Source organism: Aphelocoma coerulescens, chromosome 1 (assembly GCF_041296385.1).
Source record: "Aphelocoma coerulescens isolate FSJ_1873_10779 chromosome 1, UR_Acoe_1.0, whole genome shotgun sequence".
NCBI lineage: Eukaryota > Metazoa > Chordata > Aves > Passeriformes > Corvidae > Aphelocoma > Aphelocoma coerulescens.
This window is the reverse complement of record NC_091013.1, coordinates 72,135,061-72,157,503: the sequence shown is the minus strand read 5'-3', so window position 1 is coordinate 72,157,503 and position 22,443 is coordinate 72,135,061. Positions and strand designations below refer to the sequence as shown.

At 41.4% G+C, this 22,443-nt stretch overlaps 1 protein-coding gene across 2 annotated transcripts in view; it reads left to right on the top strand.

Moving 5' to 3' along the window:
• MTUS2 (microtubule associated scaffold protein 2) overlaps positions 1 to 22,443 on the top strand; it is a 276,732-nt gene that overhangs the window by 17,628 nt on the left and 236,661 nt on the right. The window contains exon 3 of one of the 2 annotated variants that reach the window (XM_069012610.1): positions 11,565 to 11,674. The exons of the other annotated variant lie outside the window; for it this stretch is intronic. The gene's annotated coding sequence lies outside the window, so the exon portion shown is untranslated. The remainder of the gene's footprint in view (positions 1 to 11,564; positions 11,675 to 22,443) is intronic. 2 annotated transcript variants of the gene reach the window in all.

The window sequence follows — 22,443 nt, the reverse complement described above, 5'->3', positions numbered from 1 at the left end:
CCTCTTGTAAGGCAAGGGTTTAATTTTTTTTTTTCCTATAATGCTTTGTTCTTATTACACTGCTGAATACTGGAATACAATCCTTCGTATTCGTTTTGACTTTTTGAAAAAGAAAAACTTGCCAGAAACTTATACTAAGCCTTTTGTCTGCCCAAATATTACTCAGGGTATGAACAGTTACCACGTATGAAGGTGTCTCTAAAGGAGAGATTGAGGCTGCTTCTTGGCTCAAGTGAGTTTAACTCTTAAGGAAGAGGAGGTCTTTGCTGACATAATAAACCATTCAAAAAATAAATGTAGGAAGCTTGGAGCCTGTCCTCTATTTTCTGGTTTGTAGGAGCATTCTTTTTCTGTCTGCTCCTGATGCTATTTAAAATTGGTTCCTGTAAGTTTTGGGGCTTTATTAATTTGACTGACATTAAAATGCTGTTTCTATGGAGTCAAAAGCATGCTTTGCATGCTGGGGCCATAAAAAGCAGAAAAAAGTAAATAATTGCTCCACTTTTTAATATGAGAAAAGATCAAGAATATGCCAAAAGCCTTTGTTTATAAACAAAGGAAAAAAGTACGATCTTTCTCCTAAATTCTCCTGAAGAACATATTTGTTAGATATTTGTCTCTCAGGAATTTTGTGAAAAGAGGAGGCCTGAATTTAGGCATATAGCTGGCTTTGGACTGTGTATTTTTCTCAGTTTTCACTCACAAAAGGTAATATAAATATTTCACATATTTAGGGGTTTATGCTACTTCTAGCTTAGACTAGAACATACAAAATTGTGAACTTGCCGCAGTTTTTAGAGAAACCCACATCATTCTATTTTTGCAGTGAATATGTGTTCCACTCTTAGTAAATTTCAAAGACTACGTTGCTAAAATTCCCTGGGCAATTGGCTTGGCATCTGCTAATTTTATTCCCGTGTAGTACTGTAATAGGATATAAATTAGAACTCTGGGGACAAGTGATAATGTTCAGTGAAGATGAAACTCTAAAGGATATGAAAAAGATTGCTTTGCTTATACTGCAAGTGATGGTGAAGAGGTAGAAGAAAGTTTAGAGGAGTAGATGAAGGAGCTTGAGCTCTTCCAATACCAAACCGGGTCCCAAATGGGAAGAAATTGTTGTTTGCACCCCGTATTTTATAAATGCTTGAGATTAAACTTCCTGTGACAATGAGAGAAAGTAGCTGTTGACTGTCACCACCTTCCACATCCCCAAGGTCAGCAGCCAGATTTTTCTTTCCTAAGTCTCTCTCTTCTGGTCTCCCTCAATTAATCCATGCTATAAATCCCTGGATTGACTCCCCTACTCAGTGACTTTTACCATCAGTAAAAATGTTGGGTCTGTTGATTTTTTGATTTCCCACCTTCCTTCACCTGGGCAAAAGGCAAGAAGAGTAGGGTGAGGGTTAGGAAATACCATGTTCCCAAAAGACTCATCTCCTAACTAGAGGAGAACACAGCACAAATTATGATGGGCCATGTATAGATTCATACCAAGATGTTCTGAAAAGAATGTTTTGGTTCAGTTAGGAGAAAATTTTGTTACTACTCCACTGGCCTGCAATTAAGTGAGATGGTATCATAGCCATGCAACTCTGGATAAAGAGGGCATGCTTACCATTGATAAAGAAATGAAGAAGGAAACAGCTCTCAGAAAAGTTACTCTGCTGCACTCATTGCCACTATTGATGGGTCTCTTCGAACTTTGCCACACCTAACACATTTTCTTCCTCAACTTTTTCAACTTTTTCAGCTTTTTTTTCTGGAAAAAATTAAATGTTCTGGGATTTATGTTCCTGCTGTTGACACTGCACTTATCATGAAAAAACATTTTATTTGGAAACATGCTGATGTTTTTGCCCAGTCATTACTTTATAGATTCATCCTCTCATACCCATCCCTGAGAGGGGATTTTCTTTTAGCTCCTGGATGGGAGTGACCTGGTTTTACCACCTTTCACAGTTGCAGTTACCACTGCTAGGTCAGCTCTTTCCAAGACTATCTGCCTGATGTCCTGCCATGCCGCTCTGCACCTTATTGCATCTCTGTTTTCTCTCTGTGAATGACTCATCAGTATTTCAGGCATGTAGCTAAAAGAGATATTCTCCTTTATTTTTTTTTTTTCCCTGCACATTTTTCTGTGCAGAGAGCACAGTTGACTACTTGCTGCCCACTCTCACAGCAGGGAGTTACCTACACATTTTATTTGAGATCCTGTAACACCCCTTAGATATTCAATGCCCCACTTCTTAGGCAAGTGCTTTTGCCATCACAGCTGTGTACATCAGCCACTGTCCTGGCTGACCTTCCCTTTGCTGCCTCTCATCCACAGACGACCCAGTAAAGTTCTTATCCTTAGCCCTGAGTGCCCTTCACATCTTTACCTGATCTTTGGCTGGTTTGATGCCTCACTCATGAACCACTTGTCAGTGCCTCTAACAGCATTGTTATGTTTGTTATATTTCACTGATTTTATCTCCACACACTGGGAACTGGTGAAGCTGAATGGGGATGCTGGTAAAAATAGTTTTGTTGTAATGTGGTGTAGTGAGTTTTGTGCTTAGTCAATAGTGGTGGGTCAGTTCTAATCTTGTGTGGGGTTTTGGGTTTTTTTTCCTTCTAATTATCAAGAAAATCGCCAGCAAGAACATTAAAGATTTCGGTTTTCTGCCCTTTGACTCGAGCCTTTCCTGGAAATGAAGAATCTCTTCTCAATGATGGACAATTTATAAAGTGAACTCCATGGGTTCACTTCAGCATTTTGGACTTTCATGGTTAAGTGTATCACAACAGAATATTGCTCAAGAATAAGCAAGAAAACTACTTGTGGCTTGAATATCTGATCTAGCTTAGCACTGAGTCAGCTCTGGCACCTCTACCACAGAGTAACACCTGAGTTACACAGTGTGCACACTCGGAGAATCTTCTGAGTTGGAAGGGAACCACAAGAACCATCAAGTCCAGCTCTTAAATGAATGGCCAGTTATGGACACCCAATTTACTGGGGCGAGGTCTTCTATGTGACGTTTCAGAATTGTCTGTTTTAATATGCACTAGCTGAAGAGGTGCGTTAAATCACAAAATAATAATGCACAATGACACTACTCTGAGAAGTGAGGCTTGTCAAGAGTCTTGTTGGCTTCACTAGCCTTTTGGATGACTCAGACCACGGATCTGGTTCTGCCAGGGTCTAATGGCTCTTGCTCAACTTTCATGTTTAGAGTAGGTTTTTGGGAATCCAATAACTATCCTTCTCTTCTGAGCCCTCTGAAAGGTGTTGGCATGGGTGTCACGTCTCCATCAGGTCATCCTGTCCTCATCAGTGAGAACAGAAATTCTTCTTGGGTCTTGCAGGCACTGTTTCAGAGGCATTTTGTGTTCTACCTGTAGGAGGTGTCCCTGCCCATGGTGGCAGATGTTTGGCCTAGGTGATCTTTAAGGTCCATTCCAACCCCTTAACATTCTATGATTTCTTTTTCCTTTCTTTCTTTTTTTTTTTTTTTTTTTAATCTGCATTTTCTTACTGCCTTCAAAAGGTAGTGTGACTTGACTGGGAATGCAGTTTTCACATGCTTACAAGTTCCATTAAAATTTCCATTGATTGAACCCATTGGGTCTTCATTGGTTTATTGTATTAAGAACACAGTCTATGTCCTCAAGACTCACTTTTTTTATGAAAACCTCCAGGCTGTATCTCATAATATACTGAATTTTATTTCATTTTTAAAAATGTTACTTAAAGGAGTTTGGATTTTACCTTAAATTTCTAGCTTCTAGATTTCTAGAAGTAAAGGGTTCTGCTACTGTAAAAATCCAGCTGGCTTATGTCATGTTCTTGGAGTAGAGGTTTCTTACCTGCTGGAATTACAAAAACTGTCATCACTACTTGATCCAAGGGAAGAATTAATAGCACTAGTTCTGAAAAACTGCACCTGCAAACCCTTGGTAGGGCAATATCCTGAGGAAAGTTCCACAGCACATAGTGGAACTGATACTGCTGGAATCTGATTTATTAGCTGTGGAGATCTGTGTCAGAGCTGGATCTTCCCTTTGCAGAATGGTTGTTTACACATGACTTGAGGGCATTACTAGGAGGAGACATCACTAGGCACCTCCTCAAGTGCACTAGTCACCCTTCTGAGTTGACACATCACTTTTAATCCAGGAGAGTGGCTATACCCACATGACGTAGAGCAATGCAGAGGTTCCTCTTTGCCTTGAATTGCCCAAAACTGTAAATAGCCACTCTTCACTAGAGAACATGGTTGGTCTCCATTTGCAGTAAAGTTGGGCCATGCTGATTAGTCTACAAGCCCTCTTGTGGGCACCATTTCCTTTATCCTGCTCCCCACTCCATAAGGGAACAGCCTGTCTTTCTTGTGAGATCAAGTAAGGTGGAAGAGTCTATGCCACCTCATGTTGTTGGTGTAATAAAAGAATATGTGCTCTCTGAAATATCTTTAAAGAACAGAGAAATCTTTATTATTCTGCTGAGAAGTTGGCTTCCCACTGATCTAGTGAATCTCAGCCATCCCCGCTGCTTATTAACTTTTATACTCTAAGTGGTCACTTTGAGTGCTCTCTTCTGAGAGGCCAGAGAAAATTGCCTGGGATATGGAGAGCAGGGAATATGAAAACATCTCTTGTTAATGCAATACATAATCCTCTTATTTGATATCAGTGATAAGCGGATCCTTGATCTGTGTGTGCTATAGTGCTTCCTGTAGTCAGGATATTCTGTTAGCACAATGACTCCCTTCCCAGCTACATGAATTCTTCTTATTTACACAGCTTAAACTCTTTATTCTTGCTACTAACTGATCATTTAGCAGACTGGCTGCTGGCGTGGCTGGGCACTGTAGATTGAAGGAGAGTGCTCTCAGTGACACAAATTATTACACAGGCTCTGGCCCTGGCTGCTGGGAATTGTGTAGGAACAACATAAAAAATATCTGCCACACTAAGGCGGAAAAACATAGAACTGAGTCACTTGCAGTGGTTAACTGTTAGTGTTCAGAGTGTCTTTGAGCAGTAGATGTAGTGAATAAAATGAAATCTCTTAGCAAAGTTGAAGGTCTCTCACAGCTAAATGAATTCAAGAGAATTCTTGTCAGCTTCAGTGGTGTCTTAGGATGGTACTTTCCACTTGTTTTCATACATAATTTAGGGAAACAATCAGTACAGTATGACAGCAAGTGTGGTTTAAAGTTAAGTGGAAATACAGAAGAGAAGGCAGGAAACTGAGGTTAGACAAAACATACTGAAGAGGATAATTAAGTGAGAAGACTGAAAGAAGTCTAAGGGGTGGGTGGACAGAAACAAAGCTTGGAGGGATGATGAAGTAGTAAACTTCAGGAACCCAACAAAAGCTTTCAAAGAAGGTGGGGAAATGGTCTGCAGTACGTTAGAAACAGATACTGCTCAACACAGACTTTATCTCAATGGTGTACATTGGAGACTTAGAAGAGGAGAGCTGGAGGGCATCCTGAGACATCATTTTTTACATGTGCGCACTCTGAAATGTTGCTGACCCATTTTCACATGCTCTGATGAGAATCCATGGCACTCATTAATTGCACGGGTACTCTTTTAGACTCTGTTCAGGCATCTGGAAATATTTAATTGATATCAAGCATAACTGGAGGTTGAGTCCAGGTACTAGGATAGTCCCCTCAGTAAAAGTAGCTTGAAAAGTAACCATGTATGTACATCATATTATTATTAGTATTAGAATGGTAAAACCAATCCTCCAGGAGAAAGTCTATCTGTGGCACTGGGAATAATTTAAACTTCAAGAGCAATAGAATTGAAGTTTGTTCTTGTTGAAGGACACTTCGGTTTTTAGCATCCACAGAATTGGCAGAGGAAGGTAGCTAGAGAAAAGGACATTAGTGATTAGAACCTCTTATTCAGTGTTTTGTAGTTTTGGTTCTTACCAGGGATCTGTGACTGGTGTGATTTATGATATTTTGCCAGGTTGATGGACATCCCCATGCTTCTGTTTCCATACTTGCCTCATGTTTGAATTATTGGCCACTAAAACAGGAGCTAGAACAAACAAGTCTCATGCACGTAAATATGGGTTCTCATGCAGTGTTATGAGTATTTATAGAGTTTTTCTTGTATACAGCACATGTTATCATGTCCAAATAAGAGTATCAGCAAAAATAAGGGTAGGAAGAAGCTGTTTCTCAACTATCTGGTATACTTCCACTGTGTTCAATCAATTTCAGAGAGTTTTCTTATGAGCACTTGGAGCTCCAATCACCGTACATTCTACCATGAAAGCAGTGGGACAGTCTTTAAAATCAAATGTTGGCTCAGGAAAAAGAGTAAATCCTTTTCACATAAAGAACTGCTGCATTTATCAATTAACATGTCCGTGAAACACTGTACTCCAAAAATCAGTACAATTTTAAAAAATGACAATTTCTTGGGTTTCAAGACCACAGAATTATGCTAGCGGTCACAAAACTAGCAGAACTACTGAACTTGGTTTCTATTGGATTTGTCTCTCATGATTAGTTCACTTTTTGACTGAGTTGTACCAAGCCCTTTTGTACAGAGAAGCCACACAGGGGAGAGTCCTTAGTGATGCTGGAATTGCCATGGAAACATCAGTTGCAGTAGCACCTCATTAGACAATAGACAGTCACCATGGGAGAGAAACTGTGATGAGATTAATTCCTTGGTGTATCATGAAATACTTATTCCAGTTGCAGCTTTCTCATCATTAAGGAAAAATTTTCCCATGAAGACTTTGTTGTCACATGAAGTTAAAGCTACTTTCTAGGCTTTCCTCAGCTCTACTCCCTGATCACCAACTTTCACAGAGCTTGTGGCAATTCAACACTTCCATCACAGTTGCTTGAAACTGGCCAGGAAGTTAAAAAGAAGACAGGTCATGCATATAAACTGTAGAAATATTTTGTAATTTTTTTGTCATGGTTTAGCCCCAAGTCAGCCCCTCATGCATTCCCCACCAGCATGAGGGGGGAGAGAATTTAAAGAGTAAAATTGAGAAAAGTGGTGGCTTGAGATAAAAACAGTTTGATAGGGAAAGCAAGAGCATATGATGCAAGCAAAGAAAAACAAGGAATTAAGTCACCACTTCCCATGAGCAGGCAAGTGTTCAGCCATCCCCAGGAGAGCAGGGCTCCATCACACTTGATGGTGACTTTGGGAGATGACCCCCATCACTCCAATCATCCCCCCATTTCTTCCTCCTTCTTCTCCCAGCTTCATATGCTGAGTATGACACCACATGGTCTGGGATATCCCTTTGGTCAGCTGTCCCAGCTCTGTCCCCTCCCAACTCCATGTGCACCCCCAGTCCATCGCTGGCAATGTGGGGTGAGAGGTGGAAAACGCCTTGACCCTGTGTAAGCCCTGCTCAGCAGTAACCAAATCATCCCTGAATTACCAACACTATTTTTTCCTGCGCAAATCCAAAAGAGTCCAGTGGTAGCTACTATGAAGAAAATTAACTCTATCCCAGCCACAACCAGCACATCATGACACACAAGTTCTTTGTAGAGAAAGAAAATATTTTAGTTTTTTATTTCTAGTGCTGTTGCATGTGCTCTTGGGAGCTGCTTGGGTTCATGGTGTTTTTGTATCTGATTTTTGGGGATATCCCTTTTTGGTTATGACAGGGTTTGTATAGGTTTTTTTGGCTGTTACTGGCTTGACTGAGCAGGAGTGGTGGTATCTATCGCTGGTTTATTTCCTAGAGGCAAACTGACTCTCTGGTCTTTTTTTTTGCAAGGCCTTATATAATGTTAATTCAGGTGGAAGAGTGTCCTCCTAAAACTATACTGGGAAAATAAGCTGTATGTATATTGTTGCCTATAAGGAGATTCCCACTTAGTTTTCAAAAGTGTTTATTCCTGGTGGAATAAAGAGGTTAAGACAGCTTTTTCACTTGGGGTGCTGGTGAGGAAGATCAAACATACAAGGCAGGTATTTAGCTGTGAAAGTAGTCAGCAAGCAAATCCCAGTGAAAGGATAAAGAAATATTTAAGGACTCTTGGCAAATAAAACAGTTCCTTCAACAGCTTTGCAAGTTAAAAATGGGGCACTAAATTGTATTAATCATATACTTTAAAAACTGGAGTCCAGTTCACTTTTATTTCAGCAAATGTAGATGTTAAATCTCAGATGAGTATTTTGAAGCAGGAAGGCATATTGTGTTTGTTTTTTGGTGTGTGTTGTTTTTTTTTAACCAGAAATAGCTCTAAATAACTTGAATTCAGTTAAAAGAAGCCCATCTGTTACTGTTCTTGTTTTCTTACCCATCATTTGAATGGTAAACATCAAACTGTAAATACTTCAACTGTATTCTCCCCTTTGACAAAGAAAACGTGGTAACTGTTCACCTTATTGTGAAAGTAGTGCAAAAAACACAAGGCAGGTCTGCAGTCATCAGCTGCTTGATGCAAAGTACTTATCCCAATCAACTGCCAAAAAATTTCCCGCTTAGTTTCTTTAGGTCGCAGTTGCTTGCTTTTCAAACTTACTTCTCCATTAATTTGAAAGGAGGTAACCCTGGCTGGTAGGAATGTTTTAAAAAGGAACAGTTTATGCCCCACAAATTTTTCAAACACACTTTTTATTTTAATGGTCCACATATTTGTTTAATGAGTTTGAAAATCTGTAATTTAATCTACAGTGAGTGGTCTAGTGCTACTACTGAAGCACTGTCACACAACATTGGTTCTTATCTAACAAAACAACATAATCAGAAAAATGTGCAGTAATTTTTAAAACAATAATGGGTTTCCTTCAGAGAAAAAAGCAAATAAATGTGTCTGAAGACTCTGGGCACAAATTGTTTAAAGCTATCCTTTGCTGTTTCTTTTTTTCCCATCAAATTTAAGTTTTCCTTTGTATCTCTGCTGTCCCTTTTAGGTTTAGTATTTCTGAACCTAAGGTTTTTCTTTATCAGCCCTATCTCAAAAGCCATTTATTTGAGGTTCTTGAGCTTCCCTACTATGAAAAACATGCTATTTTTTTCTGATTTTCTGGAGTAGTCATGACAAACGAAGGGGGATAAGAAAATAATAGGTTTTCTCTGACCAACTGTAATATTATGTTAAGCTGCAGGTTTGTCTCTATTAGCAAGGAGCACTGCCAGGCCCCAAGGAGAGCCTAGCTGCTGGAGCAGTTCCTGGCCTGAACTTGACCCCTGCCAGGCAGCTTTCTGAACCAGTGGGTTCCCAGGCGTATTTTCAGGAGGTAGAGGGTCAGGACATGCCCCCATCAGGCAGTGTGCATGCAGTCACCCATTTCAGTCCTATCTTGGAAGGTGACCTTGTCCTTGGGAAACTACTTGGGAATGACTAATTTAATGGATAGCTATAGCCTAAGAGGTTTCTTCAAGCAACCTGAGCTGGCAGTGCTGGCAGCTGGTGAGTATGACAGCAGCTCTCCCAGAACAGCAGTGGTTGGTCCCACATCTCTATGAGCCCCTCCACTGGGTCGATGTAGTGGTGCCATGGGAGGTGAAGAGCTCTGTGGTGGTGTGGCTCCTGTCTGCCCTGCCACCAACGCTGTGCTAGTGGTCCTGAGTCCCTTTGCTTTCAGGACTGTCCCTCACCTCATGCTGGAGACAGGAGCATGGTTCAGTGGGTCAAGGAGTGTACCCCCAGGTGCAGCTCTGCAGTGGTTACAAGGGAGTAAACAAGGGAATTGGAACATGTATCAGAATGTGATGTCTTCAGGCTCAACAGGTTAATAAAATGATTTAAAATGAGGTTGATGTTAGTTTGAGTTTTATTTTTCCTTGTTTTTTTTTTCCTAAGCGCTGAGTTTTGTGTCTCAGATCATTCTTCTTCCATTTCTCATGACATCACTTTGTTCCCATGCCTGTTCCCTCCTTCTGTCGTGTTCTCACATTCCTGGCTGCCTGCCCCACTCATGCATTCTGTTGTATTGCACAGTTTCGTGTGTCTGTGACCCAGTCCTAGTCTTCTGTAGTTGTCTCTGCTCTGATACACGCCTGGTCCTGCCCTCACCATCCTTGCTCCCCACCAGTTAAACCACAGCAGTGATGCTTGTGACTCTCCCCTTTCTTTACTTCCCTCCTTCTCTTTTTTCTCAGATTGAGTAGGATTGTCTCTCTTCCCAGACTGCCACCTCTAGCTGAGCCCAGTGTCCTTGCCCATCTCAACCCGTATCAAGCCGTGAAATTTCTCAGGTTGTCCCATCATACCGACAGCCAAAGATCTGGGTTCCTGGATATTGATACTGCACAGAGTAAAGGAAGCACTGATGAATCTTTTCCTCCTCAAGCAGCTTTAAAAAGCAGGATTTTAAATCCTTCTTCTTTCCCAGTGCAGGCACATTCAGGTGAGACTCTTTTCCAATTTTAGAAGAAAATCAGAGTTCGTTGCCATACAGAAAGGGAGTGGGAAACAAAGGGTTATTAAATGGTGACAGGTAGGTGAAACTCTTGCTTTTAACTGTTTCGTGTTTTTGCAGCTGAGTTGCATAAGTGCCAGGTGACGTCTCTGTGCTTGTCTCTTTGTGGGCTGGTACAAGCGGCAGGGAGAGCTGTGTGAGGCTGCTCATGGGGGAGAGATGAGGTGCCTGCCCAGATACTTCAGTTTGGTGCTTTGGCACTATTTTATGAGCCACAGTTACTGGATTTTCCTGCTGGCGCAGGGGGATCTGTGAGCTGCAGCTTCCTGGTAGGATTCTGGGAACAGCACCAAAACCCCTGACAGGCAGCAAGCAGGTTTTATACTCTGAGTCAGAAGCAGGCTGAGAAGCTGCAGCCTTCAAATGTATCCAGGATGGGGAAGGGGATCTGTGCGAGGAGGATATTTCCAGTGTGATGCTCAGAGCTTGGGGGGACCCTCTCCTGCCAACACTCTCGGTGAGTCTGCGGGTCAGCTGCTAGTTTTGGTGCAATCACAGGAGAAGGGAGATTGCTGCCTTTCACCACTGCTACCCTGAGCCAGCTCATCCTTCTAGCTATTTCTGTCTATGCTTATCTATAGCATCATCCCCCTTGTGTTTGTGTACCTGCCAAGCATTCAAAACAGGCGCTGCTGTGGCAGTCTCCTTCTTTCTCTCCAGCCCGGAGGATAAATGACTGGATTTCTTTTTATTTTCAATTGTTTCTCTGCATCAAGAATTTGTGGTGGGAAAGCTAAGCTGGAGAAATGCTTTCAGGAGTGGTTGGCCAGGTTGGCAGATTCCTTCTTGTTCTTAGCCCCTAGAGAAGTCCTGCAGCCTGGTCCTTGCTGGGCTCACTCTGGGCATTGGTGCTCTTTATAAAAGCAATGGTTTCTTGGAGTGAGATGTGGTCTTGGGTAAAAACAGACCAAGTTCGGATGCGAGAGAGAAGATCTGGATCTGACTTGCCCACAAGGGAACCCAGAACAGAAAGCTGAATGCTTGGGTGAGTTCACAGCAGCTGGCTTGTCCAGTGCAGAACACTGTATTCTTCTTTATTAGAGACTGAGTTATCCAAGGTAAAAACAGCAGTAAAACTAGAAATTCTAATACTTCTACACTATCTATATACTAAATGCTGCTATATGTGTTGTTTTGTTTAGTTTGGGCTGTGAAGTAGACTGGTGTTCAGTACATCTCACTGTGGCTTGTGACTTTACTCCCCACTGGGAAAGTCAGTGTTTGCATCTGGAGTTGTGCAAGTAACATGCAGGTGAGCAAAATTTACATCCTGCTTTAGTGTCTTTGTTACAGCACTGGTTTAAGTCATTAAATTTCACTCATATTTGAAAATTGACATTAAAGCGTGTCTTCTGCCACCTCAGTGTATGACTTCAGAGGCACAAAAGCATAGATAATATGTGTATTTGTAACATACTGCTTCTGATCCTTAAAATACAAGGTGTAGGCATAGTGGAATACAGTTTTAATGCACCTTCCCAAAGCTGCTTTGTTGGAGAGGTGTGGAAAGAGATTGAATAATCAGAATTTTCTTCTTTTAAATAATCAGGTTTTAAACACAGAATTTCAGTGTGAGGCTGTCAGGGCTTCCCAGATACTTCTATCTTTACACTGACTGAAGCTGTCATTGTAACATTTGAAATGAGAGCTGGATTCAGACATCCTACATCTATATTTCTTTGTTAAATCTGTAATTAAATATGAATTTTTATGGCAATATGTACAGTGGAAGTTGTTTTGCTGAGAAAAATGTTGCAGTATGTGGAGTATCTAAATATCTAAATTGATATGTTTTTGTTATAGCATTTATAAAATACCTCTGTGCTGTAGGCAACAACTGAATTCCTTTACAAAATGCAACTTAAAAAAAACCCAGTTTTTTTTCATTTCCACAACAGCATAAATATATTTGTAGGTGGTTACAAGTGATGGAGCTTTGGGCTGAGATGTCCTGTGAAGGGCTAAGAGTTGGACTCAATGATCCTTGTGGGTCCCTTCCAACTTCTGTGATTCTCTGTGATTCTGCTGGCTGTGGTCTGGATGATACTTCTGGACACAGGTCTTTAGCCAACATTTTGGCTTAGTTTCTTACTGGCATGTGAAGTTAAACCTGGCAAGTCCAAGGAAGAGGGTGTTTTACCCTGATTGTTAAAAATTATCCACCTTAACTTGTATGAGTCAGGCAGGTCTCAGTAAATATTAATATTAGGGGGTTGTCAAATCCATAAGTAACAAAGTTCTGTTTATTTCTCAATCCAGAAGTACAGGTAACCAATGCTTGCACAGCCCTTGTCATGAGCTGGTAAGAAAGTCCTTTACAGATGGGATTGCTGCCACTGCACCGTTGCGTGCACTGAGGAATGACAGCACAGGAGGTGGGAGTAATTTTGTCTTGTTTTTACCATCTAAAGTTAAACTGGTCAATTAGGTCACCGCCACAGGCTGAGGTGCACAGTTCATCCCACTCTGGAGCAGCCTTGTTCTCTTTGAGTAACACAGTTAAATAGCTTAATTCTCCAGTTTAGTCCCAGGTCCTTGTTGCCTGGATCTGATAGGCTGGGTTTCTTTGCTTTCAGTGCTGTCTTTTGGAGACAACCAATTATTTCCCTCTGACAAAGAACCCATTTCAGTTTTGAGGACAGCTTATGGAGGGGGCTGACACAGGATGAGTTAAAGGGTGACACTACACCAGGTCTGGCTCTCTACATCATAAACATCCTCCAGTGCTGTCCCACTAGCAAGGTTACCAAAAGCACCCCCATGCCCATGCCTTGCTCCAAGACATGCAACACCACTTCATGCAGTTAAATGCTGTTTTGGTGAGCTGCAGCACAGACCTCACTTTGTAGCAGCCAATTCTGAATGGAGAAAATAATCAATTGCCACCTGGCCCGTTGGCATGTGGGCAAAGGGCTAAGTGTATGGATGTGACTAGGTGTATGCTTTGGGAGCAAGAGACCTGTCCATGGTGTGGGTGTCTCAGGCAGGATAGATGCGCTCCTGTTGGCCAGAGAATTGCTCACGTGCTGAGCAGGGTGAGATGCGTTTCGGGCAGCTGACAGATGGAGCAGACCTTACCTGACGTGCCTTGCACAAGGTCACTCAGCAGGTGGGTACTAAAGATGAATACAAAAACCAGGCCCATGTGCTACTCCTTAGGATGCACCACCTCCACAGCAACCAAGCAAGCTGGGTTAAACGCTGCTGTCTTCATGCCCCACATGAAGTGGGTCTGGGTGGGGAGTGGTTACACATGGATGTGAAAGCATCCATGCCTGCAGGATGACAGGAAAAAAATACAGGAAAAAATGTTATTTTCCTAGGTTTTGCAAAACATCATAACTAAGATCCTGTTGTGCAGCAAAGGCAGCAGGTGCCTGGCACTCTCAGAGTGGTCATGGTGCCCTTAACTGATGCTTTACAAGCCACTAAACCACACAACATTTGTGAACACTGCTGCAGTGTGCTCCTTTGCGTTCCAGTTCCTATGGAAACATGCTGTAAGAACATCTAAAATAAGTACAGTGCTTTGAAACTATTATTATTTTGATCTTTCCTTTCGCCCCAAAATCTCCTTTATCACCTTTCTGGCTGAGTTTTTAATACATTGAAAAGATTGTTGTCATTATCTGGAACAGTGTGCTACCCTGCTTACCCATGTGTCTGCATCCTGGGATCTGATGGATCCCAGGTTCTGATACTGAGATCAGCACTCCCTTCCCCCGTCCTCCCTGCTCAGTGGGGTGGCAGGCCGTTGGTGCATGTGTTGAACATATCTGTATATAGAAATGTAAATCAACAAGCTTATTTCCAGCTCCTTTTAGGATCCAGGATATAGTGTTGGCTGGGAGGGAGTGCAGAAGGTCACCTAGTCCAGCTGCCCATCAAAGCAGAGCCCTCTACATTGTTTGGTGCAGGAGATGGTTGTGAGCCAGATGGAAACATCCTGCAGGTCCCCTCTTCCCCATGGGAGGGTCAGTGCTGGAGCAGGCTGTGGGCTGTTTGGGACACCTCTTGCAAAGGAAATTACTTTTTCTCCCCAAAAGGATGCTCGTGCTGGTAACTGAAAACAGGGCTGTGTATTGAAAGTGCTTTTCCCCTGTGCTCCTGTGGTTTCCCTGTAAAGCTTTCAGCTCCCTTAGAGCAGCAGTCTCCCTGACCTTAGTAGTGTCTAAGATTTTCAAACACCCACATCCCATTTTCAAAAACTACTTTTGATGAGTGAGCTTTAGGAAAGCAAGGGCTAAATCCTATAAAGGGCTAAAAAGCCTTATTTAAAGCTAGGTGCTAATTTTTGCTTGTTTTCAGGCTTGTGGCCTCTTGCAGTACTATGCCTCAGAACCCAGTGCTAGATACCAGGAGAAGAGGTAGAGGAGCATGTTTGGCATTCAGGGGGGAAGCAGTCACTTAAATTCAGAAAAGTGATTCAGGAATTTTTGGGCAGTGCCAAAACCCTTTGACACCCCTGTACGCTGGATGCATGTATATACAAAAAGTGCCTGCATTCCCAGAGCATCTTCTGGGGATCTACACACCTTTTGTTTTTGATTCCAAGAGTGGAGGTAACAACAAAAGCAGGCTTGAAATAAAAGAGAGTTGACACTTGAGCAGTATTTTTTATGACTGCACATCCTAGACAAAATAAATTGTAAAGAGTTACGATGATTTGGGTGTTGCTAACATTAAACTAAGTCGTAGGCATTTGTTCGAATCCTTTTCCAAATCACTAGGCCAAATTTTGCTTACAGGGTTCCTTCCTACCAGTGAGCAGCTGCTGTGTAATTATGCATCCTGATTTATGTTGCTCAGTGCTTAGTCTTTGCATTATTTTTTATGTGTTTGTGGTAACTGTAGTGGCAACACCAGATCAGTTTTATTTTGGTGCAACACTGAAGGCCAGTAGAAAAAAATACGAGTTTAATCTTAATGGACAGAATAAAACTTTATAGACTCTTTTCAGGGTTGCTATAATTTTGGAGTTAAACCACTCATTAACTGAGCCGACAAATTAAAATGAAAATGCTGGTCAGAAAAAAAAGAGTTGTGAAGCTTTGTATTTGCATTGCATTTCATATCTGCAGAGATCCTTCCTTACTTGAATGACAAGCACTGAGTCCATCGCTGAAGTGAATACCAAGAGAGGTGAGAATAGTGAACTATGGAACAGAAAATTGTAAAGAGAAATTGCTCTGTTTTAACATGAATAGGCAGGGCTGAGGTTCTTTTTGTGAGGGCTCTGTTTGAGCTGCTTTGGAACTGGGCCACTGTATATGTAACCTTTCTAACCCAATTGATAAGTTCGTGTGTATGCACAGTATGTAGGTCATTCACATTTATTCTGAGTAGCCCAGAAAAGAATGCAGTAAGACTTCAAAATATTTTGCATTTCAACCCTTTCATTGTAGCTGACTTTCCTCTCCCACACTTCCTTGTTCATTTATGCATTTGATGCTGGAAAAACCCCCCAACAAGGTATCACCTAATGTGCATGGATAGCTGATAAATGAAACACTAAATAAACAGCTGCACTCATCAGAGAGCAAGAGGAAGTTAGAGATGCCCTGCAGGTATGAGGGACAGCATCTATGAAATAGGGAATTACCTATACCTTTACTACAACATTGCAAATTTGTTTAGCAGTGATGAGAATTTTGGAATTATCTTCCATTTGAGAAGGCAAATATTGCAATGATTTAGAAGAATTATTATGGCATATGTCATTAGGTATGTTAAATCCTGACTGAAGTAAAGTAATAGTTAAACTCTCTTAAGAGAAAAATCATAAGTTATCATGAAGGTAATGGATTCATGAGGAATATACATGTGGTTCAATAAAGGAAAATCACAGAATATAAAAGTGACTTTTAAGGATGACATCATTAATTTTGACCTTGTATTGATAGAGTTTGCAGAATCATAAAATGGTTTGTGTTGGAAGGAACCCTAAAGATCAGCTAGTTCCAACTTCCCTACCACAGGCAGGAACACCTTCCGCCATTGCCTCCTACTCTTGCCTACCACACCAAATTTTCTTGGGCCCAGGTAGTATCAGACACACTGATGTGGCATCAATGATAGATGGTCGTACTTTTAATTGGGATGCATCCATTGTGTTCCCACAGGAATTCCCATTAAGTCTGGTTTGTGAATACAAAAGTCAATTGAATTTGAGGGTAGTACTGGACTGGGAGGCATTGCAAGCTCTGCTGAGAACAGAGAGAAGTTTTTAGCTGGGGAACTGGCAATGGTAGATTTTCTATCTGTAAGGCTCAAATAATACAAATGTAAACACACAGATCTGTGGAAATGATTTGAAATACGTAAACAGTAGTGCTAGGAAGGAGAAGAGGCTCAAGTTGTCATCTTGTAATGCGGTGTCTCTTAATAGTGGATAAGGATTAAGTAAGTCCTTGACTGTGCCAGGCTGAGCATGACACAAGCTTATGGCAGTGTTCATTCAAGACCCTTGGGAAGGGAGCAGCACAGGGCACAAGTGTCCCTGAAGCCCTGTGCTGGCACTGAAAGCCCAGTGAAGGGCAGTGGATGGCCTGTCACCACACTGAGCTGCCACACATACCTCTACCTGCAGCAACTCACCTTGTTCTGCATCTAACACCCATCCCAGTGTTCAGTCTTAGCTCCTGCTGGTGGAAAATGGAGATAGAAATGGAATTAAGCATAAGCAAAGTGGGTGGGCAGCCACTGTGTGTGGGGCCAGAAGGCTACCACCGTGGAGTCCTGTTAAATGGGAAGGGAAGAGCAGAAAGGGAAAGGGGAACTGCCCCTCCACAGAGCCACCCTCACTAAACATGAGTCTCTTAGGCCATGTTAGTTAAACTGGGTAAGCAGATTGGCAGCAATCAATACAGGTTTTGATGCTGGAATTAATTTTTACCAATCAATACACTTTGCCTAATCAAATGTCTATATGGCTTCAAGGATTAACACTTCTGTATTTAATTGGTCTGCCACAGGATAGATTAAAATAATTTCCATTTTAACTGTGATTCTGTGTTTTCTCAGTTAAGATGTGATATATGTTTCGTTGTCCCAGGAAATGCTTTTGCACACACCTCTAATGTATGTCTTTCTGAGAACCCTTTCCCAGCCACAGAGAGCACAGGTTTTCATAGATGCCCTGGAGAATTAAATTGTAGAGTTTCATTGTGTTTGAAATTCCAGATTTCCTGAAGTGAAAATACAGCCTTCTCTCCTCTCCTCAGCCATATCAGGTGCTTGTTTTTTGTAGTAGAAGGATGAAGTGCTTAAAGTGAAGAGTTTCTATTAACAGAGCACTAAACTGAACATCAGGAGGTCATCAGTGCTTCTCTCTTTTACTTACCTGTCCACTGATCTGGGACAAAGCTTTTTACTTCTGTGTTTCTTCCACATGACTTTGGATTTGCCCCACACTTGCTTTTTAACTCATCCTGCTTTAACTTTTTGAGATGGTATCCATTTCTTACTGCGTTTGTATAAAGCCTACAGCACTTGACTGCCTGCCTATGAGCAACTGAAAGTGAGGACCTGTTTGGGGATGATAAGGGAGTAGAAGACACATGTCTCAAGGGGTTAAACATAGTAAGTAGTTGAGATGAGAATTTTTATTTTTTTCAGTTGGGCCTAAAATTCCTGGCCTGTTTCAAGAAGGAAACGTTGGTTTCTACTAGCAGGAGTACACTGGACGTAGTTGACAGGAAATCAGCTGGAGAGGATTACTGTTGTTAAGAAATACCTGTTTTGCTGAGCTGTTGTTCTTCATGTGAATTTAATACATAATTTGCCATTGATCCCTCAGAAAAAGTGGTTTTCTAACATGCATAGTTAATGTGTGTTGCTTCAGATGTCCCTGGGAAGAAAATGTAGTTTTGGATCAACACTGTCTGGGCTTTGCCTGCCTTGAGCAGGTCCATGTCCCCAAGCTGAGACTAGGATGCTTCTTTTGAAAATCTCCCCCAATGTGCTTCTCTGATAGATGGCTGAAAGCAGTTGCAGTGAAAAGAAATTTTAGGAGTGCAAGAAGGAAACAGGGACACCGCTGCATCCAGACTAGAGAGGTTGTGAGGAGCCATGTCACAATTTTTACGTTCTTTTGTTTCTCTCTGCCTCTACAAATGGTGTATCAGGATTTGTTGGGTTGTGTTAGGTGTTTTCAGAGCCCCATGGATGCTTCTGTAAGCATTATTATTGCATTCTTGCACATAGGCAGAATCTATGGTAGAAGCCAGTGAGTAAGTGTATCTTTCTTCAATCAGATCTCAGCGATTTCCTCAAATCCAGGTGATAAAGCTAAGCCCAAACTACCCTTTGATCTCTGAAGCACCTATCAACCTCTGCTTATGCCCAGACCAAGTACTTAAAAGAATTTAAAAAATCTACAAGTTACAGCCTATGGCCTGTTTCCTTCCCCAAGGTATTTCACTATTGGACAAGTTGAGTGAACGGGAGAGATTAGCAAGTTTTTGTGGTTTTGATTGCACACATGTTTGGATCAAACTGTTATAAAATTTTTCATGAGATCTGCAAATTGCTTTTTTAAAGTAAATTTGGTCCCTTTAAGCGTACTGTGCACTTTAGAGCTCTTAAATGATGCTTAGACTACAAGTTCTGTCACTGTTCATGAAAAGTAGGTTGTCTTAATTTGTAAGATCATGAGAATCTTTTAAGCCCACTGGCTCTTGTTGCAGTCAATGGGATATTTTTGCTTTGTGTTCCAGATGGAAGAGGATCAGCTCTCTTGCCACTGGGGAATGTACCTTTAAATTGTCCTGCATCCTACTTTATTAATTGATGCATTCTGCACTAAGCTGTGACATTTTCATTTTCTAAGCTGTTTATTAATTCCGACACTGAATAATTAAAAACGAGAAAGAAGCACGAGGAAAACATCTCATAGATAATCGTCACAGAAGCTGTGTATATACAAAAGGATGCAGACCATAGGGTGGACTGCAAACATAAACAAAGAGCTACATAAAAGCCAAAGCAGTCCAGAAGCTCTATCTCCAATTAGGCACATACAGTGTTTTTAAGTGAATGCTGCAATACCCTCACCAAATTCTTGTTTGGTACTTGTAAATACAGAACTTGGAGTTACAGGCTGACAAAGTAAAGCAGCATCATTAACCTGATTTCCACTGTAAGATTGAATAAATATGGGTGTACTCCCAAAATGATTTTTTAAAACACCATTTAAACAGATAAAGCATGCAGTGGTGCCCTACCCTATCTCCATATGGAAGTTAAAGAATAACGAAGGAAAAAGGAAAAAAAAGGCAATGCATTTTGAGGGACTGTGAGGAAGCAAACTGAAATTTAAGGGTTAGTTGCCAAAAACCATCGTTTGGTGTCTTTGGGAGAGCAGCAAGCACTTTACACTCTTTTCTTCCTTGGTGTTTCACTTTTTATACCAATACAAAATCACAGCAATGTGTTTCTAATCTTCCACTACTCTGTATTGCACCTTATCTTCTCCTAGGTTTCCAGAGAAAATGGGAATCAAAACTTTTCATAGGGGAACAGATTAGATAAATCTGTGTGGGTTTTCATCTGATTTGTACTGAAATGACACTGTGCAGTGCTGTGGCAAAGACACAAGATACAATTAAGACTACATAGCCCTCAGGAAGTATTAAGATTTAATAGCAAACTGAAACCTGATGTGCCATTCCCAGCCCTGTTTACAGCATGGCATTTGGATGCTGTTGTAAGTGTGCTTCAGAATGAGTCTCTGCTTGGTTATGCAAATTGTTCTTGTACCGAGGAACCACTATGTGCTACAAAATTAAAACTGGGAGGAAAAATAACCACAGTGGGATAACATGCAATAAATCCACTAAAGCTGCTGGCTCTGGTGAGGTAATGTCTTGTCCCTCTATGGGCGGAACATTTCTCTGTTGAATCATTACAGTTTTGCTCAGAAACATCCTACTGCTTGAACTGCTGTGGGACGAACAGTAATGTTGAGCAGATATCAGGTTTTCCCAATAGGAGCATCCTGCTGGGAAATGGGCTGCACTGGTGTGATGGTGTAAAAAGCTCAGCTGTGGCAGCTCTCTGTAATTGCTAGTCCCTTCTGATTCCTTTGCTGAATGCACAAAACTGCTTCTCACAAACAGATCTGAGAACAAAAATCCTTGACTTGTCACCAGTGTAATACTCTGCATGCTAAGCTAGGGTTTCTGATTAGTTTGCCTTTGTCGTCACTATTTGATATTGAGTCTCTCATCTCCTGTTATGGTGCCAAAACTTGACACTGAGAACAAATGCTTCTGTTTCAAGTAGTGATGTTTAATTTTTCATGATGAGTGCAGTTTAGTGCCTCCCCAGGTAGGAGGCTCTGGTGCTAATTACCAAGGAAATGTTTTCTGCCTGCACAGGACACATGTGCACTCTGCATCTTGGTTCAGTTAAGCAGCTGAGCTGAGTGGGATCGGTGGTGGTTGCTGCTGGCTGCACTGACAGTCTCTTAGTACTATTGGTGCTTGAAGAAAGACCTGCTCAATTTTCTCTTGTAGCCCACACAGCTGCAAAAGAAAGTATGTTTTGTGAGGACACTGTTGAAGGAGGTGTGTAGTCCTGTGTGGAAACTGGTAAGCATCGCTTCCTAGAGAGGAGTGCTGTGTTTGTGTGGTGTAAACAAAGGGCAGGCTTGATTTTGGTTCTTCCATGTATTCCTCAGTGGTGAGGGGTTTGGTCCTAATAATTTTTGGCTATTGGCTTGTAGACCTACAGCAGAAAACATCTCAGATCTTCTAAGATGTGTTTATATTTTTGTGGATTTTTTTGGGGCTTGTTTGTTTGTTTATTTTTGTTTGTTTTGGCATTTTTGGGCATGTAGTTTAAAATGATTGCTGTTTAAGACTTATTTTCTTTGACTGTGTTGGGCTGAAAAGAATGGTAAGGTTTATCTTACTTTTTTTGATGAGCTTATATCAAGACAATTGACTAGCATAGCAGTTATTCTATTTAAAAGCTGTTATGTGGAGCGTTCTTGGGTTTGTGTAAAAGGGTTTGTTTTGAATGTATACTTACTCCTTACATAATTTCCTAAGCTGTTGTTTAGCCTCACCATTCATTTTTTAGCAGTAAGTCACACATAATTCTGTTCTTCTCTTTGAATCCTGCATTGTTTGCCAGGAGGATTTTCAGTAGCAGTCTCCTGGACTCAGAGTAGAGCATTAACAAAGAAATGCAAGTGGAGGAATTAGAAATACCCCATTATGTTTTTTTTGTGTCTGCTTGTGCTGAAGAGAGATGGCTGAAACATAAGACAGTAAAACCTCTCCTATGATAAAGCAAAAGGAAAAGTTGCATGTGGACTGTAGCCTTTGCCACCCTCGAAAGAAGAGGCTGCTGCAGTGCTTGGACCTGCCCGGTCTGCTCCAGAACTTTCCTCTGTAGGGAATTCCTGTTATAGGGTGGGGGGTACAATACCTGGTCAGGTATACATAAACAGCCCTGTTTCTCGGTGCTCAGGAGGACAAGATTATGAGCACTCAAGCATGTTTAGCAGGAACAGGAGTGTTGCATGGTGTGCTGTTGCTCACACCTGGGCTGGTCAGGACTTCTTGGATCATAGTCCTCTTGAACAGTGGTGCTAATTCTTTTTAGGCAGCGCTTGGATGTCTGTACTTGCTATTCCAGGTCATACCATGGGTTTCTAAAGCAAGTAAACTGCTCTCAAACCTCTTTCTCCACAAAATTACAGGCAGTTGTCTTGCAATGTTTCCGATTCTTTTGCCAGAGTGGAAAACTTCAACTTTCGCTTCAAAATAAAGCACAAGAATTTTACGAATGATAATTGGAGTGGCTCAATATATTAGCCTTTCTGAAGAGTTCCTGATGAGATATTTAAATGTGAAGTTGGGGTTTGTGACTGGGTAGTATCAAATCAAGCTGCTGTGTGTATATTTGAAAAGGATAACACAAATTCTAACTAAATGGAAACCTGATTCTATGGGTAGTGAGAGTTTAGCATTTCCTTTCAGATTTTGGATGGGTGTTCATGTTGGGTGAGCT